General features: G+C 50.9%; 1 long non-coding RNA gene across 1 annotated transcript; it reads left to right on the top strand.

Annotated features, from left to right (window-relative positions):
* Positions 1-7,156: 7,156 nt before the first annotated feature.
* LOC117436526 (uncharacterized) lies at positions 7,157-8,082 on the top strand. The gene is made up of 3 exons (XR_004549862.1): positions 7,157-7,203; positions 7,594-7,696; positions 8,001-8,082. It is a non-coding gene; the product is annotated as an uncharacterized lncRNA (long non-coding RNA).
* Positions 8,083-14,111: the final 6,029 nt, after the last annotated feature.

The raw sequence follows: 14,111 nt of genomic DNA, 5'->3' as shown, positions 1-14,111 counted from the left end.
CCATAGAGATACCATAGAGACACCGTAGAGACACCGTAGAGATACCATAGAGATACTATCGAGGCACCATGGACACTCCATAGAGATACCATACTGACACCATAGGGACATCATAGAGGCACCGTAGAGGCACCAGAGAGACACCATAGAGTTACCATAGAGACACCATAGAGAGATACCATAGAGACAAAATAGAGACACTATAGAGACACCATAGATATACAATAGTGACACCATAGAGACCCCATAGAAACACCATAGAGACCCCATAGAGACACTATAGAGACAACATAGAGACACCATAGAGACACCATAGAGATACCATAGAGATACTGTAGAGACACCAAAGAGATACCTTACTGACACCATAGAGACATCATAGAGGCACCGTAGAGGCACCAGAGAGACACCATAGAGATACCATAGAGACACCATAGATATTCTATAGTGACTCCATAGAGATATCATAGAGACACCATAGAGACACCATAGAGACACCATAGAAACACCATAGAGATACCATAGAGACACCATAGAGATACCATAGTGACACCATAGAGGCACCATACAGGCACCATAGAGGCACCATAGAGACACCATAGAGACACATAGAGATACCATAGAGACACCGTAGAGATACTATAGTGACACCATAGAGACACCATAGAGGTACCATAGAGGCACCATAGAGACACCATAGAGACACCATAGAGATACCATAGAGACACCATAGAGGCACCATAGAGACACCATTGAGGCACCATAGAGACTCCATAGAGATACCATACTGACACCATAGAGACATCATAGAGGCACCGTACAGGCACAATAGAGACACATTAGAAGCACCATAGAGATATCATAGAGGCACCATAGAGAGATAACATAGAGACACCATAGAGATACCATTCAGACACCATTGAGGCAAGATAGATATACAATAGTGACACCATAGAGACCCCATAGAGACACCATAGAGACACCATAGAGACACCATAGAGACACCAGAGATGTACAATCGTGACACCATAGAGACCGCATAGAGACCCCATAGGGACACCATAGAGATATCATAGAGACACCATGGAGACACCATAGAGACACCATACTGACACCATAGAGACATCATAGAGGCACCGTAGAGGCACCAGAGAGACACCATAGAGATACCATAGAGACACCATAGAGAGATACCATAGAGACACAATAGAGACACTATAGAGACACCATAGATATACAATAGTGACACCATAGAGACCCCATAGAAACACCATAGAGACCCCATAGAGACACTATAGAGACAACATAGAGACACCATAGAGGCACCATAGAGACACCATAGAGACACCATAGAGATACCATAGTGATACCATAGAGACACCATAGTGATACTATTGAGGCACCATAGAGACACCATACAGACACCACAAGGACCCCATAGAGAAACCATAGAGACCCCATATTGACCACATTTAGACAGGATAGAGACACCATAGAGACCCCATAGAGAGACCATAAAGACCCCATAGAGACACCATAGAGACCCAATAGAGACACCATAGAGATACCATACAGGCACCATAGAGATACCATAGAGATACCATAGAGACACCATAGAGGTAACATAGAGACTCCATAGAGACACAATAGAGACAAAATAGAGACACCATGGAGACAGCATAGAGTAACCATAGAAGCACCATAGAGGCAACATAGAGACACAATAGAGGCACCATAGAGACACCATAGAGGTACTATAGAGGCACCATAGAGACACCATTGAGACGCCATAGAGATACTATAGAGGCACCATAGAGACACCATTGAGACGCCATAGAGATACCATAGAGGTACCATAGTGGTACTATAGAGGAACCATAGAGACACCATTGAGACGCCATAGAGATACCATAGAGGCACCATAGAGACACCATTGAGACGCCATAGAGATACCATAGAGGCACCATAGAGACACCATAGAGATACCATAGAGACACCATAGAGAGATACCATAGAGACACCATAGAGATACCATAGAGACACCATAGAGACACCATACTGACACCATACAGACATCATAGAGGCACCGTAGAGGCACCATAGAGACACCATTGAGACACCATAGAGAGATACCATAGAGACACAATAGAGACATCATAGAGACACCATAGATATACAATTGTGACACCATAGAGACCCCATAGTGACACCATAGAGGCACCAGAGAGACACCATTGAGATACCATAGAGACACCACAGAGATACCATACTGACACCATAGAGACATCATAGAGGCACCGTAGAGGCACCAGAGAGACACCATAGAGATACCATAGAGACACAATAGCACCCCATATAGACACCATAGAGACACCATAGAGACACCACAGAGACACCATAGAGACACCATAGAGACACCAGAGAAACACCATAGAGATACCATAGAGACACCATAGAGATACCATAGTGATACCATAGAGGCACCATAGAGTCACCATAGAGACACCATAGAGACACCATAGAGATACTATAGTGACACCATAGAGACACCATAGAGGCACCATAGCGGCACCATAGAGACACCATAGAGACACCGTAGAGATACCATAGAGACACCGTAGAGACACCGTAGAGATACCGTAGAGACACCATTGAGGCACCATGGACACACCATAGAGATACCATACTGACACCATAGGGACATCATAGAGGCACCGTAGAGGCACCAGAGAGACACCATAGAGTTACCATAGAGACACCATAGAGAGATACCATAGAGACAAAATAGAGACACTATAGAGACACCATAGATATACAATAGTGACACCATAGAGACCCCATAGAAACACCATAGAGACCCCATAGAGACACTATAGAGACAACATAGAGACACCATAGAGACACCATAGAGATACCATAGAGATACCATAGAGACACCAAAGAGATACCATACTGACACCATAGAGACATCATAGAGGCACCGTAGAGGCACCAGAGAGACACCATAGAGATACCATAGAGACACCATAGAGAGATACCATAGAGACACAATAGAGATACTATAGAGACACCATAGATATACAATAGTGACACCATAGAGACCCCATAGAAACACCATAGAGAACCCATAGAGACACCATAGAGACACCATAGAGAAACCATAGAGACACCATAGAGATACCATAATGACAGCATAGAGGCTCCATAGAGACACCATAGAGACACCATAGAGATACCATATAGAGATACCATAGACACACCATAGAGACACCATAGATGTACAATCGTGACAGTATAGAGACCCCATAGAGACACCATACTGACACCATAGAGACATCATAGAGGCACCGTAGAGACACCATAGAGATACCATAGAGACACCATAGAGACACCATACTGACACCATAGAGACATCAGAGAGGCACCGTAGAGGCACCATAGAGACACCATAGAGATACCATAGAGATACCATAGAGACACCACAGAGATACAATACTGACACCATAGAGACATCATAGAGGCACTGTAGAGGCACCAGAGAGACACCGTAGAGATACTATAGAGACACAATAGAGACCCCATATAGACACAATAGAGACACCATAGAGACACCATAGATATTCTATAGTGACACCATAGAGATATCATAGAGACACCATAGAGACACCACAGAGACACCATAGAGACACCATAGAAACACCATAGAGATACCATAGAGACACCATACAGATACCATAGTGACACCATAGAGGTACCATACAGGCACTATAGAGGCACCATAGAGACACAATAGAGACACCATAGAGATACCATAGAGACACCATAGAGATACTATAGTGACACCATAGAGACACAATCGAGGCACCATAGAGACACCATAGAGATACCATACTGACACCATAGAGACATCATAGAGGCAACGTGGAGGCACCATAGAGACACATTAGAAGCACCATAGAGATATCATAGAGGCACCATAGAGAGATAACATAGAGACACCTTAGAGATACCATTCAGACACCATAGAGGCACCATAGATATACAATAGTGACACCATAGAGACCCCATAGAGACACCATAGAGACACCATAGAGGCACCATAGAGACACCAGAGATGTACAATCGTGACACCATAGAGACTGCATAGAGACCCCATAGAGACACCATAGAGATATCATAGAGACACCATGGAGACAGCATAGAGACCCCATAGAGACACCATAGAGATATCATAGAGACACCATGGAGACAGCATAGAGACACCATACTGACACCATAGAGACATCATAGAGGCACCGTATAGGCACCAGAGAGACACCATAGAGATACCATAGAGACACCATAGAGAGATATCATAGGGACACAATAGAGACACTATAGAGACACCATAGATATACAAAAGTGACACCATAGAGACCCCATAGAAACACCATAGAGACCCCATAGAGACACCATAGAGACACCATAGAGAAACCATAGAGACACCATAGAGATACCATAATGACAGCATAGAGGCTCCATAGAGACACCATAGAGACACCACAGAGATACCATAGAGAGATACCATAGAGACACCATAGAGACACCATAGAGACACCATAGATATACAATCGTGACACTATAGAGACCCCATAGAGACACCATAGAGACAAAATAGAGATACCATAGAGACCCCATAGAGACACCATACTGACACCATAGAGACATCATAGAGGCACCGTAGAGGCACCATAGAGACACCATAGAGATACCATAGAGACACCATAGAGAGATACCATAGAGGCACCAGAGAGACACCATAGAGATACTATAGAGACACCATAGAGGTACCATAGAGACACCATAGAGGCACCATAGAGGCACCACAGAGACACCATAGGGACACCATAGAGGCACGATAGAGACACCATAGAGGCACCATAGAGACACCATAGAGATACCATATAGGTACCATAGAGTCACCATAGAGACCCCATAGAGATACCATAGAGACACCATAGAGATACCATAGAGGCATCATAGAGCGATACTATAGAACCACTATAGAAACACCATGGAGACACCATAGAGACACCATAGAGATACCATAGAGGCATCATAGAGCGATACTATAGAAGCACTATAGAAACACCATGGAGACACCATAGAGACACCATAGAGGCACCATAGAAGCACCATAGAGACACCATGGAGACACCATAGATGTACAATAGTGACACCATAGAGATTCCTTAGAGACACCATAGAGACACCATAGAGACACCAGAGATGTACAATCGTGACACCATAGAGACCGCATAGAGACCCCATAGAGACACCATGGAGATACCATAGAGACACCATAGAGATACCATAGTGTCACCATAGAGGCACCATACAGGCAACATAGAAGCACCATAGAGATACCATAGAGACACCATAGAGGCACCATAGAGACACTATAGTGATACCATAAAGGCACCATAGAGGCACCATAAAAAGAAAACACGAACCGAGAGTCCCCAAACAAACCGCACAGAGAACCCGCACTGTGATAAACACATCAATGTATTGGCGTTCACAAATCATAGGTGTGGTTATGTGGATATAACCATACAAGTTTATAGCAACAAAACCAAAGCTCAACCATCCTTGTGCTTACCAGTTAGTTCAGAGACAGCCTCCCAACCATCTGCTCCCTTGGGATGCTCCTTGTCTGCCCCTCCTGCTATAAGTATTGCAGGAAGGTCACACTGTCTTAAATCTGTGTTAGTTATCAGAATCATTACAGATCTGGCTGGTGTTAGCGAGTTGTGTGATGACTGGGGCGTCCGACTGTGCCAAAGGTGAAAAGTACACTGTGAGGAAGACTGCTTACTTCATCTTGAAGACCCCTACTCACATGAGGAAGACGCCTTACTTCATCCTCAAGACCCCTGCCCACAGTCATTGAAGAGCAGTGCGCAGACGCCAAGGGGAGGAGACTTATGATACTGGCCCGTGGGGGTGATGGGCAGGGAGATGCTCAGGGGAATGGTGCTCTGTGGGGTCCATGTCACGGTCCCTGCCGTGGTGCCTGCCTGGTAGGGCCCAGCAGGGCTGTGGCAGCTGCAGGCACAGAGGCGAGGGTGGGCTAAGGACAGGGGTGGCCCAGGGCCAGCGGGGGTCAGGGCCGCGGGTGGCCCAGGGCTGTCAGTAGCAGCGGCTGGAACGGGGCTGCGGTGGAACAGGGCCACGAGCTGGAGAAGGCGGCGGGTGCCGAGGTCCCGCGTTCCGGGCCGGTGGCCGTTGCCGCTGCGGTCGGAAGCGATGGCGCTGCCGAGCCCGTGGCGCTGCCCCTGGCGCTGGCAGTGCTGCTGAGCTGCCTGGGGCAGGGATCGCTGCTGGGAGCGGCGCTGGGCGCGGGGGGGGCCTGGTTTGCGCTGCGGTCCCGCACGCCCGCCAGGCGCCCTCCGGCCCGGCGCCCTCCCGCACGGTTCATGCCCCCCCAGCGCCCTCCCCGACTTCTCCCAACTGCCGACCGAGCCTCAGTGCCCGCTTCCCACCTCCATGGGCCCGGGTCCGCCGGCATCTGAGCTTCAGCAGGGCCAGGATCGGCTGCCCGGCCACAGGAGTCGGGCTCAGGGACAGCGCCCCGACCCACGGCAACTGCCTCTGGTGAGAGAGGGGGAGGATGGGGGGGGGATAAGGACACGGGTGGCACAGGGACACTGGTTGTCAGGGATGCAGGTGGAACAGGGACACAATTGGGATAAGGACACAGATGGAACAGGGACACAGGTGGCACAGTGCGAGATGTGGCCACATCTGGCAGTTTGTGTGGTTTGTGGTTCAATGGGCAGCAGGCAAGGAGTGTCTGTGGAGGTGGGATGGGGCCGCTGGCCCGTGGAGCCCCAAGGGGCTCTTGTGACAGCTTCCCCGTGGATCTCTTGTGGCCAGCTGCTGTCCCAGGGCATCGCAGCCTTGTCCATGGCTTAAGGCCATGTCCCTGGCTCTGCCCTCCAAGATGGGCATCCAGAGTGGAGTGAGAAGGGAGAGCCCCCTTGGTACAGGCCAAACACCCCTGCTGGGAGCTGAGCTGACTTGTCTCCTCCTGTAGCTGTCGAGAGGGCTGAGCAGAAGCGGCGGCAGTCCCCGAGCCCACCACCATCGCCGGGAAACGGAATGCCACTCAGAAGGAGCATCTGCCTGCTGGTGCCTTGGGATAATGAACCACTGGTGCTGGTACGTCGCTGCCTTGCAGGCTCTTTTGCCCTCGTCTGGGGACAGAATGTGCCCAGTGCAATTTGTGCAGGGCTGGGGGCAGGCTGACCTGCCTGCCTTGGGGCAGGAGCTCTCATCCTTGGCTGAGTGGGAAGTGATGCTCTCCCTTGCCCAGTGTGTGGTGGCTGTGTATGACTGTGCTGCCCGCTGCTGGAGCAGGTACTGGCTGGGCAAGGGTGCCGTGCCCTCAGCACCAAGCTGGGGGCCAAAACGAATGGGAACCAGAGCTCTGCGGTGGCTGTGGCAGAACCACGGCTTCCCGGCTCTGGCACCAGCTGCTTCCACACGTTCTTCAGAGCGGCTCTGCCGGCTTCCCTGAGAAGGAACTAAGCTCCTGCTCTCTCTTGGCAGCCCCCGGGGCCTGACCCTGGCTACCCCATCACGGCAGAGATCATAGAGGAGGAGAGGAAGGCAGCGCAGCAGCGGTTGTGCCGACTGCTGGGGCAAAAGGAGGGTAAGGGCAGAGTGGGAATGTAAAGGGCATGGCAAGGAGGAGGCAGCCATGGCGGGGGCTGCCAGGGCAGGGGGGTGTCCGTGCAGTGAAGGCTGAGGAAGCTCCTGGGCCGGTGCTGCCTGGTCCTCGGCTCAGAAACTCCTCGAGCCTGGTGAAGGCTTGGGCGGGAGACCTCGTGCCCCGCAGTGCCCAGGGTGATGTGCAGGGTTCCCCAGGGCCAGAGCTGTTCATGCTGGGAGGCTCTGCTAAGGGGCAGTCCCATCCAGCAAGTTGGGGGTCCTGATTTCGTGCTCCCTCCCAGCAGATGAGGTCCCCAGCACCAGTGGGGAAGGTACGTCCCTGGGCACAGCCATCGCCCAGGGCTCCTCGGGTACCAGCCGCACATGGGCAGCGTCTGCGACCACAGCATGGGTGGTTTCTGGGCAAGCCGATCCCAGCCCCAGCAGCCTTCCTGACAGCAGCCAGCCCAGACGTGGGAGCGCGCCCGTGCTGGGAGGTGAGTCGGGGCGGACGGGGCTTCTGCGGGGCTGAAGGGCAGGCTTAGATTTAGGCAGCAGCTTTCCTGCCAGACCTGGCTGAGCTGCCTGGGCTCAGCAGCCCTGAGGGGCTGGTGCTGGGGCTGTGCAGAGCCTTGCCATGCCAAGGGAAGGTTCTTCCCTCACTCGCTGCCCCAGTCCCCAGCCCCGGAGGGTGGAGGGGAATCCGAAATGCTTGCCACCTCTGGATGCAGTGGATGCATCGGCTCCTGTGGGTGCTGCCAGCTCCCTAAGGCCAGGCTCTTCCTCCTTTGCTGAGCCTGGCTCACAGTGGTGTGTTGCTTTCCAGGAACTCCTGCACCCTTCTTTGGGCAGCTCCCCTCAGGCCTTGCAGAAGGCATCGCTTCCCCTGGTAGGGAGGGAGTTGGTGCTTCAGCCTTGAGGAGCTGAGGGGTTGTGTTGTCCCCTTGGGCTGGGGGATGGCGGAAGGGCCAGGCTGTGCTGTAGGAGCCGGCTGGGGTGGTGGCTGCTGGGCTCTGGGGATGTCAAACCTTCCATTCCCCCTGGGATAGGGATTGTGGTAGCCCCGGTGCCAGCTCAGAGTACGGCTGCAGAGACCTGAGCAAACCTTTGTGCTTGCAGGTTCATCCAGCCCTGCCTCTTGGACGCAGGCAAGATCCAGGACCCAGGGAACTCTCAAGCGGCTAAAGGCAGGCATCCATCATTCCCATCAGTAAATGGCAGTGCTGCTGGCCCCCCAGCTGCGGGGCTCCTGGTCCAGAGCAGCCCCAAGGCGGGACCGCAGTGATGGGATCAGGCTCCTTCTCTGCCACCAGCAAGAAACCGTGCTGGGTGGCAGCGCCCAGGGCGGCATGGGGTGAACCAAACTCTGTGGAGTCTGAATTTACAGACAAACCACAAATACTTCAATGTTCTTTCATGGAATAACACTTTGGGTTTACAGCTGAGCTGTTCCAGCAGCTCCTCGCTTCTAAATGGGGATGGACGTGGGGGTGACTCACCCTGTCCTCTTTGGGTTTTGTTCTTCCCCAAGGAGGAGGAGCGCTCTGACACCGAGTGGCCTTTTGGGCCAGCAGCAGCAAAACGTCCGCGGCTGTGAAGATCCGTTGGAGATTTTATTGTTCTATGTTCGTTCTTCACTGTTCTAATATTGTTCTTTTGTTGTTCAACTGTAGTTGTTTTGTTGGTTTATTGTTATTTATATTTATTCAAACACAGCTGTCTGGTCAAACAACAGTTATTATTATTATTATTATTGCTCTTTATTATTATTATTTCACTGGTTTTCCTCCACTTTGCTTCTGCTTTAAGCAGTGGCAATTTCAGTGCAGGACTGCAGAAACGTGCTGGAATGGACAGTGGAGAGACAGAAACTCTGCTTCTGGGTCTTCCCTACAGTAACACTAAAAACATGGTACTTCTGGAGCTGTTTGGATTCTGCTCTGTCTACGGCCAAGTAGCTGCTGCTTAATGCACAACCACCAAACACTTTGGTCACGGAGGCGAATTTCATGATCACAGTTGTACTGTGTTAAAACTGCTTTACAGAAGTGCCTTGCTGGAAACCACTTAACTGGCATGGTTCTTCCTGCTTCCCCATTCCTCATCTTGTGATGTGAGAAATGAAACAAAGCTCGTAGATCCCGCTGCCAGGGCTGGGTTAGTACGGTGAGACCAAGCTGTAAGTGGGTGCGATGCACTGCTTGGTGTTTCCACCAGCTGTGCCATGCTTACTAGGTGTCAAGAAGCTTATTTGCAGAGCAAAAGCTGAAGGAGAAGCAATGACCCATCTGATGACCAAGCTGAGTTGATGGAGGCTGGCAGCTGATTCATGTTTTGGCTTGTGAGGGCAGGACCTGAGTTTTGAGAGCTGGAAGCCTTCTGTTGGCTGTCCCATGGACACACTGGGGTTTGTATTGAGTCGGTGTTTGCCATGGGGAGTCTCCAGCCCAGCCCAGCCCAGCCCAGGCCAGGCCCAGGCAGCAGGGAGCCCCTGGGGATGCTCTGGGGGCAGCTCTGAGATCAGATGACAGTGAACAGGCAGGGCCAGGTTGGCTGCCCCATCACCAAGTGCCACCATGGGGGTGAAAACTGGGTACAATGGAGCAGCTAAACTTTAAAACCTCACCGCTAAACCTAACTCAAACCTCTAATCCTAAAACTCACTCTACACCTAACCCTAAAACTCAACCTAAACGAAAACCTAATCCCTAACCCTAACCCTAACCCTAACCACTAAGCCGATCCCTAACTCCTAAACTTAACCCTAACCAGAACACTAAACATAACCCGAACTCCTGAGACTAAACCTAACACTAACCAAATCCCTGCCCTTAACGCGAGCACTAAACATTACCCCTAAGCCTAAGGCTAAAGCTACCCCTGACCGTAGCCCTACCACCTAACCCAAACCCTAAGCCTAAACCTAACTCTAAAGCCCCTAACCTTAACACTAACCCTAACACTAACCCTAAACTTAACCCCTATCCCTAATGCTAACCCTAACCCAAAATTGCTTGTGTACTGGGACGAGCAGGTTTTAATCCACCTCTATCAGCTGCTGCAGCTGCCTGAGGAGTGGCCACTCAGTCAAGTCCCAGGGAAACTCTTCCTTTATGCACTGGGACCTGCCTGAAACGTCAGGAGCCGATCCACTACCCCTGGAGAGCATCGTGGCCTGACCATTCTTGCTCACTCAGCCTCAGCTTTTCACGGTCCTTTCCCCTTACCCGTTCTCAACGCGCGCCCCTTCTGCTTGGGACATGACTGCTCCTCAAAGCCCACCAACCACTGCTCCTCCCTTGCAGGACTCCTGCTGCTGCTCCCGCCTGCAGCACATTGTGAAGCACAGCTCACATCGGCTGCAAAGGGACACTGAGGAAGAGGCAGCGAGAAAATTTCACACAAAGATCATCTCAATGAGAACCGCTCTAGAAAGGATCAAACTTGCTCCTCGTAGGAGTGGACAAAGAGGAGGTTTCTTGCTGCTTACTGCAGAGAGAAATAGCACAAAAAATAGGATCTTTTATTCCTGAACTTCCTTTGAAAATGCTGCAGCAACTCATCACCAATGTGCCACATGATGCTGTCAAATCACACTGGGAACAATTCAGTATTAAATTCACTCCTTTACTAAAGGCTCGAGAACTTTGGGCAGAACTTCAATTAAACCCCTGAAATCTGTTACCAGTTTAACTGCTTCACTAAGGCAAGAGACTTGAACCCTACCTCTTTGCCTAGGTCCTTCCATTTCAATTCCTAACAAGTATCAGCCTGCTTTTGGGTGGCAGGAAGATGTCCAAGGAGGACATCCTTATTCTTTTCTCACCTATGAGTGTGTCCCCTCCTCTACTTTTCTCCCACTTATCTGTGCCTATTATCAACATTGTGCAGCAGAATCTATCCTTAACCACCCATCACTGCAACACCAAGCATGAAGGCCCAGGAGACACACAGGCAAGCAGGGTAGCTGTGCAGGACCAGCACTTCCCAATCACCACAGAGGCAAGGCCAGCAAAGTACAACTTGTGTTTTTAAAACCTGATCATTTTTATCTGTTAGATGTGCAGAGATCAAACCTCTCTGTAACTCTTACCAGCAGTGACTCATATCAGCTGCAGTGCCAGCTTGTCTCCATCTCAATACAGATGAATGCATCTGGATGGTTTGTCAGGCAGGGTGAAAATATGGGCCCTGTGCTCCTTCACACTCCTCTGCAAGCAAGAGCAAAGAACAAATGTTAACAGCACACACCTGAGCGGCTCGTACACCCCATGCCACCACTCTGCTCTGTGCTGTGGCTCCTCTGTCCAGTGCAGAGGATCCTGAGCAGCTCTGACAGAGCTCCAGGTACCTTCAGAAGTGACGGAGCTTTACATTCACTCCAAGGAACAGGAAGCCAGGCCATGCTGCAGGTCAGGCAGAGAAAGGCTGAGATAACTGTAGGTTCTTCATGCCTACAACACAGCTGTCAGCTCCTTCCTCTCACCTCTGAGACCAAGAGACAGAAAAGCCCCTGAACTCTTCAGGAATAGTCTCAGCTCAAAGGTGTTGAGTACATGTCAGCAAACACCCATATGGCTCAACAGCAGGAAGGGTCCCTTTGGGAAAGAAGATGGTCAGTGGTGTCCAAAGGGGTTGGTGGCCCTCTCCCTCAGCGCTCTGGGCAGTGCGGTTGTTCCCCCATGATGGGAACAGGTTCTTACACCAGGCACATGCCACACACTTCCCTCCTACCAGCTCACCATCAGCACCCTGAGAGCTGAGCTCAGGCCCAGGCTATGGTGCAGGAAGGGCAGAGCCAAAGCCTGCAGGTAGCCCCACAGGGAAGGGGTTCCCTTGGCAAGAACAGCCTCAGCACTACTCATCTGTAGGAACTGAAAGAGCCACCAAGCACAAACTTGATCCTCAGGGGAAGAGCCCCATAAGGAAGGAAGGAAATAACACTGTCCTCCTGCGGCAGCAGACAAAGCTGTGGAGCCTACATGGAGGGCAGTGGACTGAGCTGAAGGGGCTGGTGTGCTCAGAGGAGTGAGTGATGTTCTGAGGCTCTGAGCTGTCAGTGCTGCCTATTAACAGGGAACACAGACCCCTCTGGGAGGCAAGTCAAAAGACAGCACAGACTTTTCAAGAGAGCTTTGGTTCACAGCCTGATGACCAAAGCTGCCAGACAAGCAAGAAGAAGCAGAAGCAAATGATCTCCTTGCAGCTCTGTATGTCAGCACACTCGGGGTTGGCTTTCCAAAACTGCTGCTGATTTAGGGGCAGATGAAGCACCCATCACCTCTGCCTGGACACAGCAGATCTACCTTACCCCAGCACTACAGTACCGTGCCTGCAGAGAAGAGGGAGAAGAGTGGTGTTCTTTATTGAAATGACTCGTGGTGGAAACCTGACATGAGCAGAGGGGATTCCACAAAAGAAGGGCTCTGAACATGAAAGCAATGCACACCCCATACCTCTGGTCTGGATGCAGAAGCTGATCTTGCTTTCAGAGGGGTGTGTGATGCAGTAGCCACAGAACTCCACATCAGGGCTGCAGGAGGGTGGGGGGGGAAGAGAGCAGTGAAACCCAGGCCAATCCACAGCAAATCTCAGGGAAGTCAGAGGCTTGGGCCACCTCAGACCTGCTGGGGCTCAGGACATCTCTAATAGACTGAGGGTCTTATAGGAGGGATGTGTTCAAAGGACACCCCCTCTAACCTTATTCACACCCTTCCATCTCTCTCTGAGCTGCAGAACACTGCTCTTTTTCTTGTCCTGATGATCTATCAGAGAATTCCCATGGCATTTGCAATGAGACTGTCATTTGAGATGATGCATTGAACTTCCTGCTGGAATTCTTCTGAGCCTTCCCAGTGAGTCTTCACAAACCCCCAGTGCCTCCCAGCTCAATAAAATCAGAATGAAGCCATTTTAATGGGGGCAGCAGGATTATTAATTTCCAGCATCAATTCCTGCATCTTGATGCAACCATTACAGATGATCAATCTGCTTCATACTGGCTGTTCCTACCCTCTTTTCTGACAGCACTTGCCCCAGAAGGTGACATAGATACAGCCTGACCACCTGTACTTACAGAGTTGCACATTGTCTTACCCAGAGCCACATAAGACATTCAGAAGTCTGCCACATGTCTGTCAGTCCATTTCCTCTGCACTAACCATAAGAGCAGTGAGGCTTGGCTGCTCCTTAATGGGATGGGGAGCTGGGAGCATGAGCTGTAAGCCAATAAGGCAGAGAACTCACTGGCCAGCCCTGTCCCACAGCACCCAAGCAAGGGAGTAAGGTGGGTGCAGAGGTGGTAGCCAGGGCCAGCCAAGGGTCCAGGTCACCACACAGGCTTGTGGGGGTGAAAGAGGTCCGAGGCCAGGCCAGGAAGACAATCTGCAGGTCAGGGGAGGGTAAAGAGGGTCAGA

This window comes from Melopsittacus undulatus, chromosome 7 (genome assembly GCF_012275295.1).
Source record: "Melopsittacus undulatus isolate bMelUnd1 chromosome 7, bMelUnd1.mat.Z, whole genome shotgun sequence".
NCBI classification, from domain to species: domain Eukaryota; kingdom Metazoa; phylum Chordata; class Aves; order Psittaciformes; family Psittaculidae; genus Melopsittacus; species Melopsittacus undulatus.
The sequence above is the reverse complement of the archived record's forward strand: the minus strand, read 5'-3'. Positions and strand labels throughout refer to the sequence as shown.